General features: G+C 38.3%; 1 protein-coding gene, 1 long non-coding RNA gene and 1 pseudogene across 5 annotated transcripts in view; 2 read left to right on the top strand and 1 right to left on the bottom strand.

Moving 5' to 3' along the window:
- The window catches only part of PDE4D (phosphodiesterase 4D), a 1,626,844-nt gene that overhangs the window by 19,510 nt on the left and 1,584,878 nt on the right, over positions 1-22,456 (top strand). For 2 of the 4 annotated variants that reach the window (XM_033179629.1, XM_033179637.1), the window contains exon 1: positions 13,347-13,470. The exons of the other annotated variants lie outside the window; for them this stretch is intronic. The gene's annotated coding sequence lies outside the window, so the exon portion shown is untranslated. Of the gene's footprint in view, positions 1-13,346; positions 13,471-22,456 lie in introns of those variants that run through there. 4 annotated transcript variants of the gene reach the window in all.
- Positions 1-22,456, top strand: part of LOC117065160 — a 69,433-nt pseudogene that overhangs the window by 19,490 nt on the left and 27,487 nt on the right.
- On the bottom strand, positions 11,550-16,023 carry LOC117065163. Its single transcript, XR_004429846.1, has 2 exons — positions 12,989-16,023; positions 11,550-11,752 (listed from the first exon to the last, which is right to left on the bottom strand). It is a non-coding gene; the product is annotated as an uncharacterized LOC117065163 (long non-coding RNA).

Below are 22,456 nucleotides of genomic sequence, written 5' to 3'. Positions count from 1 at the left end.
TTTTATTCATAAGGATTAATATTGATACTAGTATGGCTGTCTTTACTGCAGATAGTCAATCCACATCATCAAAAAGATATGGATGTGTGAATGATACTCAACTTCAGTAGCTTAGTTCAGTGATTTCATGAAAGCTCAGTTAGGCTTGCTACAGAGAGCACCAGTGAATTTTGCCCTTGTTGTAGGGTTCTAAAAATTTCCTGACCTTAGGAGGCAGATCTAAAATTATTGTCTATAAGGCTGAATATAGTAACATATTATAAAGAAATTCTAAGAAAAGAGGACATATCAACTATGTTATAGAACTAATATTAAATCTAGAACTGAAAAAAATACAGATAAAAAAGTTCTGCCTGTCATGTGCTAGAGGCTACAAGAGATCCCCAAAACACTTTTATTACCGCTTTGAAGGGATAAGCTCCCTCCAAAAGCCTGGATCAACTCTTTTAGAGATTTAGAGATTGACACTGCTGTTTTGGCAATAATTCTACCTTCACATTTTGAGTTTTGGAACAGCACAGAAAACTCTTCTCGTTTGGCAGATTGAAAACCTGTAGCTCTGGTATCGTAGTGGCTCTAGTGACTGGTTGAATGATTTAATGTATTTCAGCCTCAGTTGCCTCAGCTGTTAGAGGAGTTAATTATATAAGGCGTGTCTTATAATCATAGCAATAATTCCCATTTCCAGATGCCTGCCATGGGTCAGGTTCTTGCTGTGTCTTTGGCACATATTATCTTTAAGTCTCTCATCAACTCTGCAAGGAAGGAACAATCGTCATTCACAGTTTACAGCTGAGAAAGCTGAGGCTCAGATTATTTCAGTAAGCTGCCTGAGGACACGCAGCTAAGTGAAAGCCAGGATATAAACTTCATATGTATGTTCACCAAGTCCCTGCTTAGTCCTCCATGAAATTTTGAGAGTTATTTAAAATGACATATGTGAAAGTGTTTTGAAAATGGCAAAGTTCCTGTAAATGCCTGTTATTATTATCATACTGATGAATATAAATTACTTAACATCTATTTACTGAGTTCCTTATAGATATTTAGCACTGAGTCAGATTTCATTTTGAACAATCCATGGAATTATTTCTCTAATGTAGTATCACATAAGATGCATTATAAATAAATCTTAAATATTTTCGAGTGGAAATTTCTTCCATCCTTGGAACCAGGTCCTTCTTCCTTTTTCCTTCTTCCTTCTTCCTTCTTCCATCCTCCTTCCTCCTTCCTCCCTCCTCCCTCCTCCTCCTCTTCCTCCTCCTCATCATCCTTCTTCTTCTTCTTCTTCTTCTTCTTCTTCTTCGTCTTCGTCTTTGTCTTCGTCTTCGTCTTCTTCTTTCTCCTTTTTTTTTTTCTTTTTTTGAGACTGGGCCTCTGTCACCCAGGCTAGGATGCAGTGGCACAATCATGGATAGCTTACTGCAGCCTCAACCTTCTGGGTTCAGCTACTAGAGAGGCTCCCTCCTCAGCCTCTCCAGTAGCTGGGACCACAGTTATGGCCACCACATCCAGCTAATTTTTTTATTTTTCTAGAGATGGGGTCTCACTATGTTGCCTAGGCTGATCTCAAACTCCAGAGCTCAAGTTACCCTGTTTCAGCCTCCCAAAGTGCTGGGATTAGAGGCATGAGCCACCCCACCCAGCCTGGGTTTTAGTTTCTTTTTGATCATATTTGGAGAGGAAAAGAAAAGAAGCAAATTTGCTAAACAAAATTGAGTCAATGTGTCAAGAAACAAAACCAATTAAATGTAGTCCAACCTTGAGAATCAGCAAGTAAAAACCCCTGAAGCCAAGAGGGCTAACAGGAGAACTGAAGGAGAGGAGAGAAATATAGCATAAGAATTTTCAAACCTCTGCTTCAAATTCTTGTATTTAGAAATGGTCTGGGCCAGCAGTGTAACTCTCCCTGTCTGGCTCTTTGTTGTTTGTTTTTGGAGTCTTTAATGACCAATCGGATTGCTGAAATTTACTTGAAGAGTTTATTCTTGATTCTGAGGTATAAGACTTTCTGTGTGAAGATGGCTGGGAATCCACACAACTCTCCTAAAATAAGCACCAGGTTTTGGAAAGAATTTTCTCTTGTGAAAAATATCCATTTCCAAAGAGAGGCATCAGCATGAGATTGCTTTTTTTTTTTTTTAACCCCCCCAAAGAGAAAGCTGAGGGGAGTCAGTCTGTGAAGCAGCCCCGAATCAACTTTCATGACACATTTAACATTCAAGGCAGACTTTTCCCTTGGTCTTTTGGAAGAACTGCTGACATCTCAATGAAAGTTCATGAAATTCTGTAGAGGAATCAGCTGAGTCTAGAAATAAGCTGTTCCTTATTGTTTCCCCTGTTTCCTTATATATAAAGAGTGGATAAAAAGAAGCACCTTAGAAAGTCATTGTGAGATTAAATGGCATAATGCATGCACATCTCCTGGCACAAACTAATCACCACTGTTGTGTTCTAAGCCAGTTTCATAAATACGCTTATCCAGTTGTTTTTTAAGTCTCAGTGTGAACTATTTATTCTGTTTGGCCCATGTGGATATCTAAAGAGTTCACAAAAACACTTTCAAACTGAGAAAATATGGAGGAAGCTGCTTTTCTAGGCTTCATCAAGGATCTGTGTTGGGTGGAATAGAATCTTTGTTTGGGTTTGGTGAGAGTTTCATGACGCAGGGTTTTATAGAGAGGGAGCTAATGCCATTGGGTGGCTGATCACCTAGGTGGAATGAATGTGGGGCCACTCGTCCATGCATTTTTCTGCATGTGAGATGGGATAAGGTAGCCCTTGTACAGTTCTTCTGTCAGAGATCTTGGTCACATTTGAGTCTCCACTGGGCTAAGGCAGAAGCCCTTATGGGAGGATAGGACCACTACCTGGCCAGGCTTTGTTTTCTTTAGCTCAGAGCCTGGAATTGGCTAAATTTGAACAGACAACATTAAAAAAAACAAGGCAATTATACAGTGATATTGTAAAGAAAAAGCTAGATACCATAAGAGCTGGATACCAGCCCAGTGTTGCTGTTTGGATTTGATCATATTCTTTCTTGAGTATAGGAACAAGAGGGCAGCCTAACATTGTCCCTGAAGTCCTCTGCCCACAGCCAGTCAGATCCATGTCCAACCTTAGCAGCTAGGATGCTGGCCATCCACGTGGCCCAGCTCCCATTTGCACAAGTTCTGGGACTTGGGTGAGGGTATTCTTTTTATAATGCCTTTTTAACACAATTCTGGCATTTTGGGAGAGAGAGTCAATGTTTTAAGCCCTGGGGACTCAACTTGTGCTCTGCTTCACCTTTGGCTAGGGTCCTCTAGTGGAATGGGCTCTGCCCAGGGAGTCAGTGGACTGCTGTTTGCTGGTTGATTTTAGACAAGTTCCTTTATGTCTGTGGGCCTCCTTTTCATCTGAACAAAGACATCTGTAACCTGAGTCACAGCACAATCTTTGTGGTCTAACTCTGGGGCATGGAAAAGTGTGTGTGTGTGTGTGTGTGTTTGTGTGTGTGTGTGTGATTTCTCCTCTCCAGTCACTGGTTCTGGGTATGTTCCTCCAAACTGTTCTTGCCTTGTTTCTATTATCCAAACTTTTCTGTGCAGAAGAACAAGATTTAAGTTTGAACAGATTATTGTTTCTTTTCAGATAAACAACTGCTGATTGTCAGAGGATGACCTATTTCTGAAGCAGACAACCAAGGAGAAGTTTATGGCTTTCTATTCTTTAGACCAAACCAGTGTTCCTTCTTTGAACATATGTTATAGAACTTGACTAATCGCTCTGACAATATGTTGCCAAAGTTTTCTTGGCAATAGATCAAAGTGTGTAATATACTAGCACATCAGCTTTGCAGAGCTCAGACAATGAGAAAACAGATAGGGGTGGGAGAAAGCACTTGAAGTTAATTTTGGAGTCAGACTTTGATAGAAAAGAGGATAGAACTAATTGATTTCTGAAAGAATTACAAGTGGCTGGCGTGCCCCATGCCTCACACTGTAATCCAAATACTTTGGGAGGCCAAGGTGGGAGGGTCTCATGAGGCCAGGGGTTTGAGACCAACCTGAGCAACATAGTGAGACCCTGTCTCTACAAAAAATAAAAAAATTAGCCAGGCTTAGTGGCATGTGCCTGTGGTCCCAGCTGCTTGGGAGGTTGAGGTGGGAGTATCACTTGAGACTGGGAGGTTGAGGCTGCAGTGAACCATGTTCATACCACCGCACTCCAGCCTGGGCAACAGAGCAAGATCCTGCCTCAAAAAAAAAAAAAAAAAAAAAAAAAAGAATTGCAAGTGACCAATACATAAGAAAAGATGCCTAACACCTAACCCTCCTAATTAGTATTGTGATCATAAAGATAACAATGCTATCATTTCCCTGTATCATTTTGGCAGAAATGCGAATGGGTGGTTGAACTTGGTGTGCCTGTGAATTTGAGGAAATGGACATGCTCATACAACTACCTGATACAACCTGTGGGAGGGCAGGTGGCCGATACATACTGAAATGTGAAATGTATAATCTTCTTGCCCAGAAATTCTGGGTCTAGGACTTATCCTAAGAAGACAACTATACAAATGTAAAAATAGATTTATGTAGTGTGTCTGCAAAAACATATTCATGGGGAAAATGAGAAATAACTTCAATGTTTATCAATAGAGAACTGGTATAGTAAATTATGACAAATACCTACCGTGAAATCCTGCATAGTCAATAGAAATGATGGTGTAAAGCTTCATATATTAATGTGAAAAATTACTTAATGGTGCAAAACAGATTATGAAACACAACGATCACATTTCTATACAGTTATATTACTAGAAATATGAGAAGTTGTTCATTTAAATGTTAACAGTTAGAATTTCGGGCTACCTTTACTTCTTTTGCTATTTAACTGTTTTCTCTCACACCTATCAACTCTGTGTCCTTAGGGAAAATTATTTAACCTTTCTTACTCTCGGTGAAAATGAAGATAATACCAAACTCTTAGAGGTTATTGTGAGAATCAAGCAATAAAATACATGTCAAGCACCTAGTAAAAAATGTATTTTGATTTTTTTTGTCATACACAGTTTCCTTTTTTCTTTCATTATATGAGTACAAACAGCTGTGTCCCTATGCCCACGATTCAAAGAGAGAAAGCTACGTTCCAAATATGTGGAGCAGTATCTAGTTCCAAATATGTGGAGCAGTATTTTCCTAAGGCTGCAGTGTGTCAGAAAAAGGCCATATTGAGTCATTGTTTTCTGAAGCCAAGAGAGGAGATTGAGAGATGGATGCTGATGGTCAGGCTAAAATAATATTTCATTCCTGTCATCCTTAGGCAGTTTAAGACCAAGTGATTTTGGATAGATCTACAGTTTCACTCTCGGTTTGGAAGAACAAAGCTTTTGTTATTTACGTTCTTACACAACAGCGCTTTGTCCTATACTCAGGAGCATGCAAAGCAAACAGAAGATTTCCTGAAAGGCCATCCCATTTATGGTGAGGAGTGAGTCCAAGAGATAAGTAGACATACTCAGCTGCAACCATCTGCAGAGGGCCCACATTGGCAGCAAAAGGAAATAGCCAAGACTCACAGGAGCACAATAGCCAGTCAGGTTTGGGATTCACTTCTCCGATATTGTGCCAAAGTTGGTGGACTCAGCCATTCTGCAACTCGCTGTTCACTTGGGGCCTGCTTTGCTCTACAAAACAAATAGCCCTGTTTTGCTTTCCATATCTGAGGCAGAAAAATAAAAATGGCAATATTTTGAGTGTTTTTTACATTGGGAATTTCTGGTCCATAGATAATTGTTTCAGATACCCCTGTGTAATCTTTTCAGAGCTGCTGAAAACTGTGGAATAGGGGATAATTAGGGCTCAAGAGATTTCATTAATGGTTAAAGGATTATTAGAAGGACACATACTGTATCCCTCTTCTTATTTCTCTTCCTGCACTAAAACAACTCCTGGCTTGCTAACATACTTCTGCACCCATGTGCAATTTTCACTTAGCAAAAGATCAAGTCTAAGTAGAATCTCTGAAACTGGGATTGATTCTGACTGGTAATAATGCTAGCTAGTAAGCATTGAAAACTTGTACCAGGTTTTCTGTTAAGTAGTCTGCATGCACTGTTTCAATGTTTCTCAAGGAGTGGTCCATAGATCACTGGCTTTACAAACATTGATGAGTGGTGGTGGGTGTGGGCAATGAAAAGGCAGATTCCTAGATTCTACTCTAGATCCATGGCATCAGCATCCTGTAGTGGGAGCAAGGGATCTACCATTTTAGCAGGTGCCGTGGGTCATCCTTATGCACGTGACGTTGGAGAGCCACTGTGTTATTTCCTAGTGCAAGTGTGACTCAATGTAATCTGCTTTCTTTCCACTCCTCTGATTTCTGTGTGTAAATTCTTATGACAAAAGTTAGACAAAGTACCATGGACTGTAAGATATAGAGCAACTCATGTCTCTTTTAGTTGCTGGTGAGTACAAATGTATCTCTATGGCCAAATTGTTTTTGAGGCACTATGTGTGACATTTATCTCCATTGTGGGAGGGTTAAAGAAGTGAGAACTCTTTCCTTGCTTAGTGGTGGCCTGTGCTCTAGAGGTAGAGAGGAAGACACAGGGGCCATGGAAGTGGGACTTACAGGTGTTGTACAGGTTGTATAATCGTGATGGTTACCCTGCATGGAGAAGGGAGAGCTTGGCCTTTTCCTTGGCCCAGGGCTTTGCAAATAGGGCTGGCCCACTTCTGAGAGGGGAAGGTAGCTGATATGCAGGTGTGATTCCCTGGGGCCCAGAAAGACCTGCCTGCCTTCTGTCTTTGCTGTCGTGCTTCATGAGGCCTGAAATGTTCACTGGTGGTTATTTCTCTGGTTCTCAGCTTTAGTTCTAGAAAGTCCCTATTGAAATGACATGCCACTTGGAAGATAGCAGGAACATTTACTTATATTTTCACGGACTGGTTTAATCTGCTGCTCTGGGGATGACACACAAAGATTTAGTTGATGGGAGGGAGGATAGGCCCCTTTGTGGGCCACAAAGAAGAAGCAGGGGAGCCCAGGGAGACTATTCTGGGGTCAGAAGTGAGGAGGAAAGGCTCTAAAGACAAACTGGACCTGTGTCACAGTTCCGAAGGCTGTCCTCCAGAATACATTGTTTTCCTGAAATTCTCCAGCCTCTTCCATCATTTTCTTCTCAGTGAATGTCCAGTGCTGAATAACTGCCCCCTCAGTCACAGGACTGGACTGCAGCAGTCCTGCAGGTGGTGAGGCTCAGTGGCACAAGTGGCTCTGGGAGGAAATCTTGATGTCGGATTCTGTAGCTGCACCAGCAGAGGGGGAAGAGGAGGTAATTACCCACCTCTGAATATGAGATACCCCCCGCCCCCAGTGCATTCTTTTGCCAGGAGCAGGATCATTAGAATAAGTGAGACTTAGCTTATCTCATTCAACTCCTTGCCAGGCCCCATGCAAAGCTTTCAAATATATAATCATTTCCAGAGACTATGTTGGGATCTCCTGTATTTCTTTATCCATTTGTTGAGAAGGACCAGAGATGATGCCTAAGTTTAGTCAAGAGTTTGTTTGTGGATCCAATAAGCCTCACATTTGATTTTATTGGAATTTTAATCTTGCAGAAATTACTTTATGTTTCAATTTTACATCATTTTTTTATTAAACTGAAAACATCCCTCAATTTTTCCAATGTTTATTTGTCCTCTAGTGCTAATTTATGTGGTAAATGGTACTGGTTCATTAATTTACTCAGCAGGGAGTAACCACCTTTCATGGGGAGGGAGTGGCTAGGAAGGGGTTTCCAGTGAAGGAATTCATTTTTCTTGGTCGTCATGGTGGGTGCTGGGGAAGGGTGTTCAGTTAGAGGGGCTGCATTTGCAGAAACATGACTCTGTGTGTGAGCCTGGACTCTCAGGAATAGGAAGCAGGTAGGCGTGGCGGGTGGGTATTTATGTGACAGTGGACAGTGGAGGAAGATGAGGACGAAGATCACTCATGAGTAGTGAGTGAATGAATGAACACCAAGCAGGCTCTGTTCTTTCTTCTACTGCTTCTTAGTGAGCACGTCTAAGTCTCGGTTGATATTCTCTTGCTCTGAGAAATTTCTCATCAATGGGAGGAGAAAATATAATTAGCTTCAACATTAGCTCATATTTAAGCTGAGAATTCAGCATGAATTCCACACATGGTTCATGTAGTTTGGATAATCAGCATAGCTGTTCATGATAGGTAACCATCTTTTTTCTCCTCCTTCAAATCATTTTTGGTTTGGTTACCATGACTGAAGCTTAATGACTTCCATTTTTTCCCCCTCATGCAGGAATCTTTAAATGGTCTAAACTTTGTACAAACTATCATATGAATCATGTCTACTACAGTTACCCCTTCTGTGTCACATTCTGGGTTAGTGTCCTTGCATGACACAGTAAAATGCAGGGCAGAGTTAAAAGTGTCAAATGAGAACCAGGCAAAAAACTGATAATTAATAGTGACCGACACACTTCACTGTGCTGTTATCTTAGAGGCCTTAAGGAAAAATCTTACTTACAAATATCAGTTGAAATGCAATATGTGATGTTAGTAGACACATTTCACCACATCTGGTAGTTCATTAATTCACCTTAATTTTCTTTTTCTTCTCTTCTTTTTTTTTAAATATTTTTTTTTATACTTTCAGTACTAGGGTACATGTACATAACATGCAGGCTTGTTACATAGGCATACATGTGCCATGTTGGTTTGCTACACCCATCAACTCATCTTTTACATTAGGTATTTCTCATAATGCTATCCCTCCCTCAGCTCCCTACCCACTGACAGGCCCTCATGTGTGCTGTTCCCCACCCTATGTCCAAGTGTTCTCATTGTTCAATTTCCACCCATGAGTGAGAACGTGCAGTGTCTGGTTTTCTGTCCTTGTGATAGTTTGCTGAGAATGATGGTTTCCAGTTTCATCCATCTCCCTGCAAAAGACATCAACTCATCCTTTTTTATGGCTGCATAGTATTCCATGGAATTCACCTCCATTTTCAGTATTGTATATGTTTATTGCAGTGAGCTTAATCCTAATACAAATGACAACTTTATTTTATTTTTATTTATGTTTTTTAATTTTTTTCTTTGAGACAAGATCTCACTCTGTCACTAAGGCTGGAGTGCAATAGCACAACCATAGCTCACTGTAGCCTCCAACTCCTGGACTTAAGTGATCCTCCCAACTTGGCCTCCCAAGTTGCTGGGATTACAGGTGTATGCTACCTTGCCCAGCTATTTATTTATTTATTTCTCTTTTTTGCAGAGATAGGGGTCTTGCTATGTTGCCCAGGGTGGTCTCAAACTCCTGGATTCAAGTGATCGTCCTGCCTTGGCCTTCTAAAGGGCTAGGATTATTAAAGGGGCGAGCCACCATTTCTAGCTGACAGTTTTCTTTTAATGAGCAGTCACCATATAATAGGCTCAATTCTAAGCATGTATTTGCCCATTTCAACTTCACACCAGCCTAGGAGGTAGTTACTGTGTGTGGCACCCTTTCATATAGGAGGAAACTGAGGCATAATGCTGTAAAGTAGCTTACTCAAGGTCCAACAATTAAGAGTCAGAGCTGGGATTTGAACCCAGGTGGCCGACTCCAGAGTTTCTACCAACCACCATGTTATACTGCTTTACATGTTTAAAGCAAAGACATGGTTTTAGCATCAAATATTAACAATGCACTCCCCACATTTTTCTTATTAAATGTAATTGCCAGTTTTTGTATATGTCATTGTCCTAATGTTTTTGAGAAACTTAGACAAAGAGCAAGACCACAGATAAATGAATCCTTCTGTTCGGGTCTCATTACCTAGAAGAGTTTTGACTACAATATATGAGTACTAAAGGTTGATGGTTTATGCTAATTTTAAGTGTAATATATTTCAGAATTTTGTCACATGCATTATTAGTATGGGTTCCTATTCATGGCCTTAGGAGAGACTGATTTAAACAATAACAACAACAACAACAACAACAACAAAATACAACAAAAAATTTCCCCCATGGGCCAAGAGCAAATTTTAATTTGAGGTCCATTTGTCCAGATAAAGTGTTTTGTTACCTGAACCAAGAACGTGAACTTTGTCCTTATAGTGACTACAGACTCCCATCTCTAGTATCATGATTTTTAATTTGAATTAAAGCATTTTTTTTTTTTTTTTTTTTGCTTTGTTAAGGTTAGGCAGGCCTTCTTGCTGACATTTTAAAAAGCAACTATTTTTCTTTCGGTTTACACTATAAGGCTCCCTGTCCGCATTGAAACTGTCAGCAGATCCCTACCAGGAAACTGGTTCTGAGGTCTAGGGTTTCCTGAGGTAGAGGCTGGTCCTGTGAAAATAATGGGGCTATTTATCCATGTCACCTGGAATGGAGTTAATGCCCTGCCAGTCTTAGTTGATTTCACATGCTAACAGGATGGGTCTGAACGTTTTCTATAGTTTACTCATGAGTGACTTTCTTTGGCTTACATAAACGGCAAGGCCAGACAAATTAGCTTATGGACCTAGAAATCATTCTTGGCCCAGATTTTGAGACACTTTTCCGTCAACCATAGTTGCTCTAATACCTGAGATTTGCTGACAGTGCTTGGTTCAGAAAAAGGTTCACTTTCCTGAGCAATTTTTCTTTTATTGGGATCATCTTAATTCTTGTTTGCAGGGTTGAGATGAAGGAATTATGAGCCAGGACTGCACTTAGCTATTTGGGTGACCCTTGTATACCATGAGCTTCTTAGATAGGGCCTGATGTTTTCTGATTAACCAGAAAACATTAATTGATCGTGATGACAGGAGATAGTCTCTCTAGCCAGAACCTGCTAATACAATTCCTGATGAATTGAGAATGATGTCTGAAGGAAGCAGACTCTGACATGGTGCATTAGTAATTTTAGGCAAAAGAGGATAATGGTACTAGTATGTATATTTTTTAGTTTCCTCTTCCATTGCTTTGTTTTGCACAGTCTGAAGAAAATAAATGTAAACAGCATATTATGGTGGCTCAGGGTGGATAATAATGGGACATCACTTCCTTTGTTTCAGTGTGAGGTTGCCCCTGATATATGACAGCTCCAAGGACTAAATATTTTCAATCCCCAGAAAAATATCGAGTCCCAGTAACACGTTTCAGGTTATCATGATTATTAGGATTATAGGAGGGGAAGGCAGTGCTGGTCTTTTAGAAAGCTCTCGTCATGAATGTGTTCTGGAGTGAACATTACTTACTAACAGATGAGCAGCTTGAAGTTGAGTCAAACAAAACTTTTAGTGTTTGTAAGGGTCAGGGAGCCAGGGGACAGTCTGTAACTCAGTTGTAATTTGACACAGAGAATGTACGAAAGCTGTGAAAGCTTCCACTCAGATGACTGTGGATGGTTGCTGGTGATTGTCTTGGACAGTAAGAGTTTTCTTCAGAATTGTAGGAGGTGAAGTCTTCCTATGGGAATTTTTGGACAAGAATACAAATGAAATGACTTGCATGCCTCAGTTTAGAGTATTCTTGGCCTTGTCTGTCAACAAACGGAGATTTGAACATGGGAATTCCAGGGGATTTTAATGAAATTTTATTAAGGAGATGAGAAGCAGGGAGTCTGTGTTGAAAATTCAATAAAGGGCTTGTTTTCCATCTCAGCCTGGATAATCTATGTTATCTCCAAGTAAAGGGGGTAACAATTCTAACAATTCTAATGGCTTCCTTAGAAGTTTCCATTCTCACATAGTCACCAAAGGCAGCAGCACTGTCAAATAAACAAAGGTTTAATTAAATAAAAACTATTTAAACAGAGCAGAAATATTCTTCCCTGGCTAGTCACAGATTGGACAATTCAAAGAACAATCCCTGGGGGGAAACTGCCAATGGATTACTTTTTCTGTTTTCTGTCTATTGCCATGTTTTTCTTTCTGGTGTCAAATCTCAAGTTGAATTCAGTCAACTATCTATAGCCAACAAAAAGTGCATAAATGTCTCTTCTGTTACTGTTTATGTTTCACCACTAAACAAAGCACAATTTTCTTCTCAGCTTCTTGCCTTAGGAGCTTATAAGTCCAACAAAACAAATAAAATATGTACATTCTATTGTCACTATGAAAGCATAAGGACTGATTTAGTTATGTACAAGTTTATTGCCAAAGTTTTTCTTGTTGCTAATGTTACACTTGCTACAAAATGTGTTAAAGAAACAGACAATTTGCTGAGGATTTGGAAGGATTTGTTATTGTGTTAAGTACATTAAGTATCTAAGGGGTGTGGTGTTGGGGTTATGTGTATGTCAGTTTCATATATTTTTTGCTTTCTCATTTTAGTTGCCTCTATAATAATTTTGACTTTAAAATGTTTTCTACAGATACATTAATAACTGCAAATGTAGAAGTATAGTGTAACAAGTAATTGGTGTAACTAACACTAAAATGTAATGGGAAATAAGGATACTATTGTAAAGAAAACAAGAAAAACCTGGGGCAGGGGAGCAGTATTGATTCTCTCTTAGAATTCTTAAGATTCTCTGTTCCAACCCTTCTACCATGGAACATTCTTATGTGGTCTAAGTGTCAAAGGTCAAAGGAACGGGGCAGTAACTTATCTTCTCAATTTTCTCTCTGAACATAGATTATTTTCTTTAAGATATGAAAAACTTTTCATTGTGCTCCTGAAACCCATCCCTTTCACGTCTCAGCCCCGTTGACTCTTGTTTCTGTGGGTGGGTGAAAAGCCTGCTCATCTGAGAAGGTAGCTCTGAAACTGTTCTGGAAAATCCTCTATTTTCCTCCACAAATGATCGTTTTAGTTTCAAGTTTATTTCAGGTACATTAATTCTCCCCCTTCTCAGACTTGATCCTGCACACGATCCTGCACACGATTAGAATAGGAAAAGATAAAATAAAATCGAAGCATATCTAGTTGCCTCAGCGACTTTATGCTTATCACTTTCAGTCAGCATTATTCTACTAAAAATAAAAAGAAAGATGAAAATTACCTCAGGCGTTTGCTGCCGTGCCTGCCCTTTGGTTTCTGGGACGACTCGGGTCCTGAAGCGCGGGCACAGTTGGGATTGCAAAGCCGGGAAGAGACCTTGCTCCAGGTGTAGCTGCGTTTTCCCCAGATCACCTGTCCTTTTCCCCTCCAACAAGGAAGCTGTGATTTTTCTCTGGCCTTTAGAGTCAAAGTGATTCCAGATAAGTAGATTAATGTGTAGAATATCTCTTCTGTATTGTTCCAGTGCAGCCCTTTCAGCTTTCCAGAGCCAGTTAGACTTGTTATGAGGAGCTAAGTGATTGGCTGGCTCTGGAGCTCAGTTTCATAGATTATAGCCCAGCGTACGAGAAGCACGAGTCCTATAGTTGGCGTACCCAGAGGCCTGCCAGTTCCTGCCTTAATGCATATGTAGTCGTAATTGAGTTCTGACACGGCCTTGGATGTTTCTGTCCTAAATAGCTGACATTGTATCTTCAAGACTGTGTGAGTAATCCTGATTTTTTTTTTTTTTTAAGCTCAGTAAATTAATTACATGCCCTGGGAGGGAGTGATTGTAAGTAGAAAATAGTGAACTAGCAGATGATTCGTTTTTAAGGCGCTGTACTATGTGTATCAAGTTCAAAACGATGAATCTTAAAGCTTCTAAGACCTGGCAGGGTTATTCCAGCTTTGTGCCATGAATTAGTCAAGCTGCATTTTGAAGGAGGCTGTTTGATGCATTTGCTAGCTCTGTTTGTTTTATGGGGTCAGTAAAGTGGCAGAGGTCCAACAGGAGTAGGTTAAAGCAGGATGCTGGGATCAAAGCAGTGGCTTACAGAGCACTTGAGTCAGGCAAGTTTTAAGGTTTCCCACCCCCACCATCTCAGTCCAAAACTGAGAGCGAGCATCAAATATTATAATAAATGCTTTGGGGACACGGGTGCACAGCAGATAGAGCACAGGCAAAGGAGAAATGTAGAATGATGGCAGCAATGCTTTCGTTCACTGTAATCTGCAGCCAGCTGAAGACACACACTATGAATAACTGAAACATTTTATATGAACAAACATGCTCTTCAGTGGTTCTGTTTATGTGGTAGAGGGCTGAATGAAACACCATGAGCTTGTTGTAAAAAGCCTTATAAAAGTACATTAAACACATACAGACACAACCATAACAGAAGAAAGTATGTGGATTGGAATTTGTGATTGGAGCAGATCAAATTAACCCAGGGAAGCCGTTGTTAGGTTTGTATGGTTGCTGGGGGTAACTTCTGTTGCTGACAAGGTTTAGGATAAAACTGGAGCAGACTGAAGTGAAAAACTAGAAAACATCAGCATTTCATTACCTTCTATAGCATACACCGCAGGATAGAATTAATACTGAGTATAGACTGGTAAAGGTGAGCAGTTTACTTTTTGCTTTTAAGTCATTATTGATTTCTCCTAGCCTATCACAAAAAATAATAGGGCTTTTGCCTATGAAATTAGAGCTTAGAAATATTTTTCTTCCTCCCAAATAATTGTTATACTTTTTCTCAATACAGCACAAAGCTAGGTCATTAAAAAAATTGGGTTGCTTTTCAAGTTGCTTTTTGTCTTATTTTTCCTCTTTAAACCTGTAGATACAAATGTATATATTTATGTTATGTATAACTCTCAAGCATAAATCATTTGAACAGTTTTTAAAATCACAGGCTCCTGTGGCAAATATAAGCTTTTAATAGTTATAGTTGGTAATTACTAGCCAATTCCTATAAAAATAACATTAGTAGTTTATTTTTGATTGCACCTGGTTAAACAACTGGCATGATTTAACCAGTAGGAGAGATATATTAGTTGTGTTTTGCATAATTTTGTGTTTCAATCACACTGGAAATGCAAAGTTTTGTTGTTAAAATTATTTTTGCTTTCTAAAATATTACCCCCTTTCAGATCACACCAATGAATGAAGTTTATAGAAAGAAAGAAAAGTAGGCAACATAGATTCCTTTTCTGTATCAACCAAATATATGCAAAACAGATAGATTTTTTAAAATGTAATTTTAATACATTCCTTTAGAAACACATTTATTTCGTGAAAAAACAGTATAATGAGTTCATTTATTGACCCAGAATAGCGAGTTTATTGAGTTTCTGTAGCCATAGACATGAATAGTAATGGTTGGTTCATTCTTAGCTATACATTCCTAACTGTATTAGTGGGAGAAAGGAGTGCATCTATAAAAGAAATATAATCCCATCCCTCAAGGTGGTTTGGAGCCCATCTAAGAGTAAGAAGTAGTAGAGTTGAAGCTGCTCTATCTGAATCAGCTCCTGACTTCAACTCAGCTCCTGTTTTTCCTTGGGTCCATGTGGCCCACTTGGTGTAGTATTCATATCTCCTTCTACCTTTTCATACCTTCATTATGTATGTTACCTTGCTTGGGTGCTTATTGAGATGAATCACATAAAAATGCTTAATTATCAAACATTAATCAGCTACCTATATAATTCAGAGGATGTTTAAAACCATGGCTCAGGGAAATTCTGGTGGGTGTATACTAGGAGTATTTATGTCTTGCATCCGTTCTTTCCTCTGGGACCTCCATCTCTTCAGTTCTTCCTGAGATGCCAGAGTCATATCTGTTATTTGTGAAAGAATAGAGCTTTAAGAAAAGGAGTCTAGAGGTGCCAGGTGCCCAGTGGACAGTGGGCTGGGGGCAAGGCATGGTGGGGAAAGCAAAAAAAATCTCCCAAACAGCAATAGTTGATCTTTCTTCTATCCACTCCTCTCAATTTTCTAAAGCCATTTTTGTCTAACTGTGGAAGTTCTTTTGCAGATAAGGTTCTGTAAAACTATGCATATCTGCCATAGACAGATGGATTTGACAAAAGATGTTTCCAAAAAGGAATGTATCACATCATGAACTTGCTAAGTGTTCATGAATACACACTGGCATTTGGAGACTATTAACACTACCTACTGAAGCAAAGACATAAATCCAAATTGAAAAAAATATTATTTCTTGATTGAATTACATTTTCCAATGGGGTTTTTTTTTTTTTTTTGAGTTAATTTTGTTTTTGGAAAAACTTACTCTTCCCTCCAACGTTTTTCCTGTGTTATATATAGGACTAATTTGATTTCTTCAGCTTGCCCAAGAATTTAATCATTTTTACTTTGTGTTTTCAAAAGAGTTGCTGTCTACCTTGAGCATATTTTAAAAAAAAAAAAAACAGAACAAAAGGAATGAAACAAATGTCCTCCTTCCCACAGAAAAAGCACACCATCAAGGAGTTAAATGCCTTACATTTGTTTAAGTCCCTCCTTTTGTGGAGCTAGACACTGGTGGAGGAGGAGCTTTCATTTAATTTCAAGACAATCAATGATTCCAACTTAACTATAACTGTGCTCCTCTGATTTCTGATTTCAAGAAGCAGAACATTTTGGTGAATTAATCTTGGAGTCAATGGGACCACACTCAGGCCATGAAACGTTTTCTAAGCCTCAGTGTCTATGTCTGTAAAATGAAAATAATGATATATGTTCTGATATTTTACTGGATTGGTGAATACCCACATCACAATGAGAAAGTGCTTGTTAAAAGAACATTGTAATATGTAATTTGTAATGTACTATACATGTACTCTATTATTATGATTGTAGCTTATCATGCTAGGGTTAGGACCCTTTACTTCTAAAAGCATATTCCCAGTAATGGACAAAACTTTTGAAGCAAAGAAAATCTTCACTGTTTGATCCTAATGTTACGAAGGCTTTTGGAGCTTACATTTGTTTAAGCTCCCATTGAAGATCCTATTGGAGCTTCAATGCTGATCCATCTATTACTTGAGTATTAAAAATACCAATAGGTTTACTGTGATAAATGAAGGTGGCATTGTATGTGAAAACATATTTAGTAAACTTTCATGTGTCATAGCCATATAAATGTTACATATTACAACAATTATCAGTATATTAATAAAAATACTTTTTCAAATTTTTAATTTTTAAAATGGAAAGTATCAGATATATTTCTTATTGATTAGATTGACTAACTTTCTAAGCTATGTCTGCTTCCCTCAAACAGGATGAATGTTCTTGTTGGTTAGGCTTGTACCATAATTTTCTTTCCACTTAGATATAGCACTAAGCCAATAGTTAGATAAGCATTCCTTCACAGCCTACATTTAGAGCTGCCAATGACGAAGTTTTGGAGGACATATTTTCCTCACCGGAAAAAGTGGGTTAGGAAATTTAGACTGACAGATGTTCTTGGATTTTTTTTAATTCCTGTCTTGACTCTCATTATTAAATTTTGCTAAGGAAATAATCTTGTAGGTTTTAAGGCGATGCTTATTCCTAGTAGGTCTTTTCATCTCAGGGATACAATGAATGATCAAAATGACTTTCTGAATGATTTGAAAGATCAATTAGCAGCTTTGAATCCCAAATTTTTAGGTGGTTCTGCTTCAGAAAATCATTATGCTTTTTGGAATAATGTCCATAGCTGCATCCTACATTTCAGTGGTTTGAGCTCACTGCTGTTATAGTTTGATGATTTCCTAACAGCAATATTGGTTAGGTTAAAGCAGTTACCCATTTCACCTGTTGAACCCTTTAAAAAAAATAGATGAAATCATAGAGGAATCACAATAAGTAAAACATATTAAAATGGAATGGATTCTCTCCCACTTTTATCTCACACAGCTCACCCAGAAATTCATGAGGGAACTTCCTAGGAATGAAACAATTTCATTTGTAGTAGTATTTGAAAACTGGATCTAGGACTGTTGACCTGACTTTTTTGTGCCTTTGGTGATTGGGTAAGAACACTTCTTCAGTAATTTAAAGCTATAGTGAAATAATGTTATTTTTTAAAACCTCTCAATAAGACTTTCTTTATTCAGCAAAAATCAGCAGTTAGGTGCTAGAAACACAAAGATGAACAAGACATAGTTTCTTTGAGGAACTTATAACCTAGTAGATATTTATTTCATGTTTGCAGAACTTGTAGGATATTTCCCAAAGAAGAAGGGTTATTTATGAGGTTGCTACTTTTCTCCTTAAAATATTTACTATGTTAATAATGAAGGAATGACCAATCTGTGCTATATACAAAAAGTGCTGGGTAGAAATATATTAATCTTCTTGGCTGGGCGTGGTGGCTCACGTCTGTTGTCCCAGCTACTTGGGATACTGAGGTGGGAGGATCGCTTAAGCCTGTCAGGTCCATGCTGCAGTGAGCTGTGATTGTATCACTGCATTCCAGCCTGGGCAGGCAACAGAGTGAGACCCTTTCCCCCACCTACCCCCAAAATGAAACATAAAAATTTTCTTATAAAATTTTACTTTTTAAAGTCCCCAACCTTATTTAGTTCAGTCCCCATATTTGACAAATAAATGGTGGAACCAAGATGTTAACAGGTTTAAGTTTCATATACAGTAGAACTGAGACAGGAACTTAGAGTACCTGGAACTAGAATCCAGATCTCTGCCCGTTCAGTTTAGGATGTACTGACAATATATATTGCTACTTAAAATGGCTAAAACAAAATTTATAAGCATCTATATATTTTGCAGCTAGGACAATTATCTACAAACACGATATTTAATAGAAGATATGGTAATAACATCTAGGATATACAATTATGCTATAAAATCCAAAATCAACAAGAAAGGAATAAAGTTGCACCATTCCGGGAAATACATTTCCAGAGCTTTAGGTATCCTTATTAGCTTCTACATGTTAGTTTTGGTAATGTTAGCTGCTATAACATATAAAATCTGAAATCTTGTTGACTTACCTGAGAAGTTTATTTCTCACTCAGTCAAAGCCTAAAGTGAGTATTCTTGATGGGCAGATTCTTCTCATTCATTCAAGCAGTATTCTTGTGACTCCACTCTTATCACCTTGTTGTCACAACCAGCTTCCTGGTGCCTGTGCTTTGGCAAAGGAGAAAACTCATAGAAGTCTGCTCACCTTCTATTGGCCAGAGCTTGGTCACACAGCCCCATGTAGTGAAAGGGAAGCTGGGGCTATAGTCCTATTTGTGTCTGGGAAGAATAAAAAGTTGGTTTGGTGATTGTCTTAGTTCAGGCTGCTGTAACAAAGTATCATCGACTGGGTGGCTTGTAAACAACAGAAATTTATTTATTTATTTTTACAGCTCTGGAGGCTGGAATTCTGAGATTAGTGTGCCAGCCTGGTCAGATTCTGGTGAGGGCTGTCTTTTGGGTTGCAGGTGACTGACTTCTAGTATCTTCACATGGTAGAAAGAGAGTGATCTAGCTCTCTGGCCTCATCTTGTAAAGGCACGAACCCCATTCCTGATGGCTCCACTCTCATGACCTAATTATCTTCCAAAGACACCATCTCCAAGCACCAACACATTGGAAATTAGATCCCAGCATAAGAATTTTGGGGTGACATAAACATTCAGTCCACAACAATGATCAACTAAGCTATTTCTGCCATACCTTTTTTTCTTTTCTCTTTTCTTTCCTTCCTGTTCTTCAGTATGTCTATGTAGAATCTATGCCTTGTAACCAATAAAAAAAAATTATAATATTTACCATATGGAAGAAATTAGGATAATGATTTTACTTTTAAATTCTTGATCCATATGTTAAAAAATTTCCAAGGCTATTAAGATATCACTGAACATTGTGATTATAGAGATTGCTATGATTTAATACTTATGTTTTATAATGAAAAAGTAGTCCTGGGCTATTTTTCTCTCTTTCCCTCACCTATCCTCTTCTATGTCAGGTGTTTGAATCCCTTGCTTCATAGTTTTATGAAAAGGTGGGGAGAAAATGAAAAATTGTCAAGGAAGATGAAATGGCTAATCAAAATTCATTCATTCCCCATAGTTCCTTGCAGTAAATGCTAACTTCTTATCGGGGAAAACTGCTGTAAAGTAAGTGTACAAGTAGGTTTTGGAGAAATTTTTCTTGCATTGAGTTGAGCAAATGGTGCAACTAGCATAAGCTTGGTTTGTAGCTTCTCTATTTTTTAGAAGCTAGAAGGTTTTTCTCCACTGTGAACTTCTAGGGATCAACAAAAGTATTTATATCACAAATAAAAAAAACCACAGTTACCTACTCAGTAAACAATGTTTTTTCGGATTATCCTATTTAAAAAATCTCTCCATATCTGTTCATTTTCTTTTAATAAAACATCAGGTTTCAATAAAAAGCAAGAGCCTGTCAAACCAATTTTGGTCCTTTACCTTGGATATATTAGGTTCAAATATTTTTGTTGGGTGTTAAGCCGATCATAACCTCAGCTATTTTAACAACTAAATTATTTTCCTCCTATAAATCAAATTTACAATCAAGCTATTTAAGAAATAAAGACAACAAATAGAAACTGTTTTAATCTTCATATCCTGACCTAAAAAATAGAAGCACTAACTCATATCACATTCTCATATTTATCTGATTAGACTAGGAATGCCTAAAAAGAATTTTCCCATAACTCCATTTACTTGTTGTTTATTTCCCTGGCTCATTCCAAAAACAATTTTAAATGCAACACCAAAAGAGCAAAATATCCTCAATCTAATATCTGAGCAATCTTTTTATTTTGTTGAAACTGAACAATAATAATAGGCACTTGCATACTTCACCCTGAGGCATCGAAAACACTGACATGTCTCAGTTTTAAGATTCTGAAGATTATGTTCTATTTAATAGAGATTTTATGTATATTTATTATATTTTTAGTCTTTGAACTAAGGCAGTCCATATATGGGTATAAAGTAATGCCTCAGTATAGTGTAGTAATTATTGGTGCTAAAGGTTGGTGCAAAAGGAATTGCAGTTTTTGTCATTAAAATGGCAAGAACTGCAATTACTTTTGCATCAACCCATAACTCTGTGGTCTCTGGAGCCAGACTGCCTGGGTTCATATCCCAGCTCTGCCACTTAGTACTTGAGTTACTCTGGACAAATTAATTAATCTCCATGTACCTCCATTTAATTATCTGGAAAATGGGATAACAATAGTACCTATCTGGTTAGGCTATTGTAGAGATTAAGTCAATTGATATACATAAAATACTTTGCATTTTATGTATATTAATTCCAAGATTGCTTGGAATGATGCGTGTCTCATAGTGCTTTATAAATGTTTGTCATCTTATTATTATTTGGGGAACTGATTATTTCGCAAAATACATGCTGTAGATAGCTGAAGTTTATTCTGTCAGTTTCAAAACTTCTAGATGTAGCCAGTTTTCATCTAAATGGATCCCTGTGTCTCTGTTTCTTCTGCTTTAGAGAGATTAAATGGAATCTTCCTTTGGTGATACTGACTGAGGTAATGCTGAGATGATTAAGAGGACATGAAGGAATTTAGGGAGAGTGTTTGCCCGTACACTAACTGGCCCAGACTGCTTTCTGCATCAACCCTCTGGCGATGTTCTAAGGGTTTGGACTTCAATCTACTGGACTATACTAGCACCCTTACTTTAAAATTCCTGCTCCTATTTTGCTATAGGCTGTAAGCAAGAAAATAGCCTACTTTCTAAAAACTATGTATAAAATGAGAGAATAGGTGTCACTCAGGGTGTCAGTTCTCCCCTGAGAGTAAATAAGACATGACTGCATTTTTTCCTTCTGGGTGAGGGTTATGTTTTAGAGCAAGGGTTGGCAAACTACTGCTTCCTGTAGGCCAAATCTGTTTTTTGTAAATAAAGTTTTATTGGAACACAGCCATGCTCATTTGTTTACATGTCATCTACTGCTGCTTTCACACACTGTAAGGGCAGAATTGAGTGGTTCCCGCAGAGACCGTATGGTCTGTATAGCCTAAAGTATTTAGTATCTGACCTTCTACAAAAGTTTACCAGACCCTGTTCTAGAGCTTTAAAATTGGACAGAGACAGAAATAAATGAGATGTTACTATATTTTTAGTAGTCTCCACTAACCTGCCTGTTCAGTTGTTTGCAGCACCACATCCCTTAAATGTATTTTGGATAAACAAGAATTTATTGCAGTAGGCTATGTTGGATAAAGAACAAACAGCCCACAGTAGCACATTGTGAATATTAAGAGGTGGTGAAGCTGTGATTGTCAAGCCAAGTTGTTTGGGAATCTTCATTGTAGTATTTGTTGCTCTACTGTGATCAGTATAAAACACGATGCAAAATTATGTAGCTTTCTGTTGTGTGCAGTAGGATGTTGTTCTAGAGATATTACCAGTTGGTAGCTCCTTTTCTCGTGCAATTATTCAAGGTAAATGTAAATATGTCTGTTGTCCTTTTCTCTTACATGAAAACTTCCCTCTCCCCAACACTGTAAGATTCAGGAGCATAGTGTACAGAAAAGGATCTTGAACTTGGGTTTGAATCCTGACTCAGTCACTTTATGAAGGAGAAACATCAAGTTACATTGCCACCGCCAGCCTCAGTTTCCTTGCCTGTAAAACACAGGTAGGAATCCAGGCTGTGCTTGCCACACAAGGAAGACCAAATGAGACTCAGCATACTAGAAGGCTC

Source organism: Trachypithecus francoisi, unplaced genomic scaffold (genome assembly GCF_009764315.1).
Source record: "Trachypithecus francoisi isolate TF-2019V2 unplaced genomic scaffold, Tfra_2.0 Lachesis_group2, whole genome shotgun sequence".
NCBI lineage: Eukaryota > Metazoa > Chordata > Mammalia > Primates > Cercopithecidae > Trachypithecus > Trachypithecus francoisi.
This window is presented reverse-complemented; position numbering and strand designations above follow the sequence as displayed.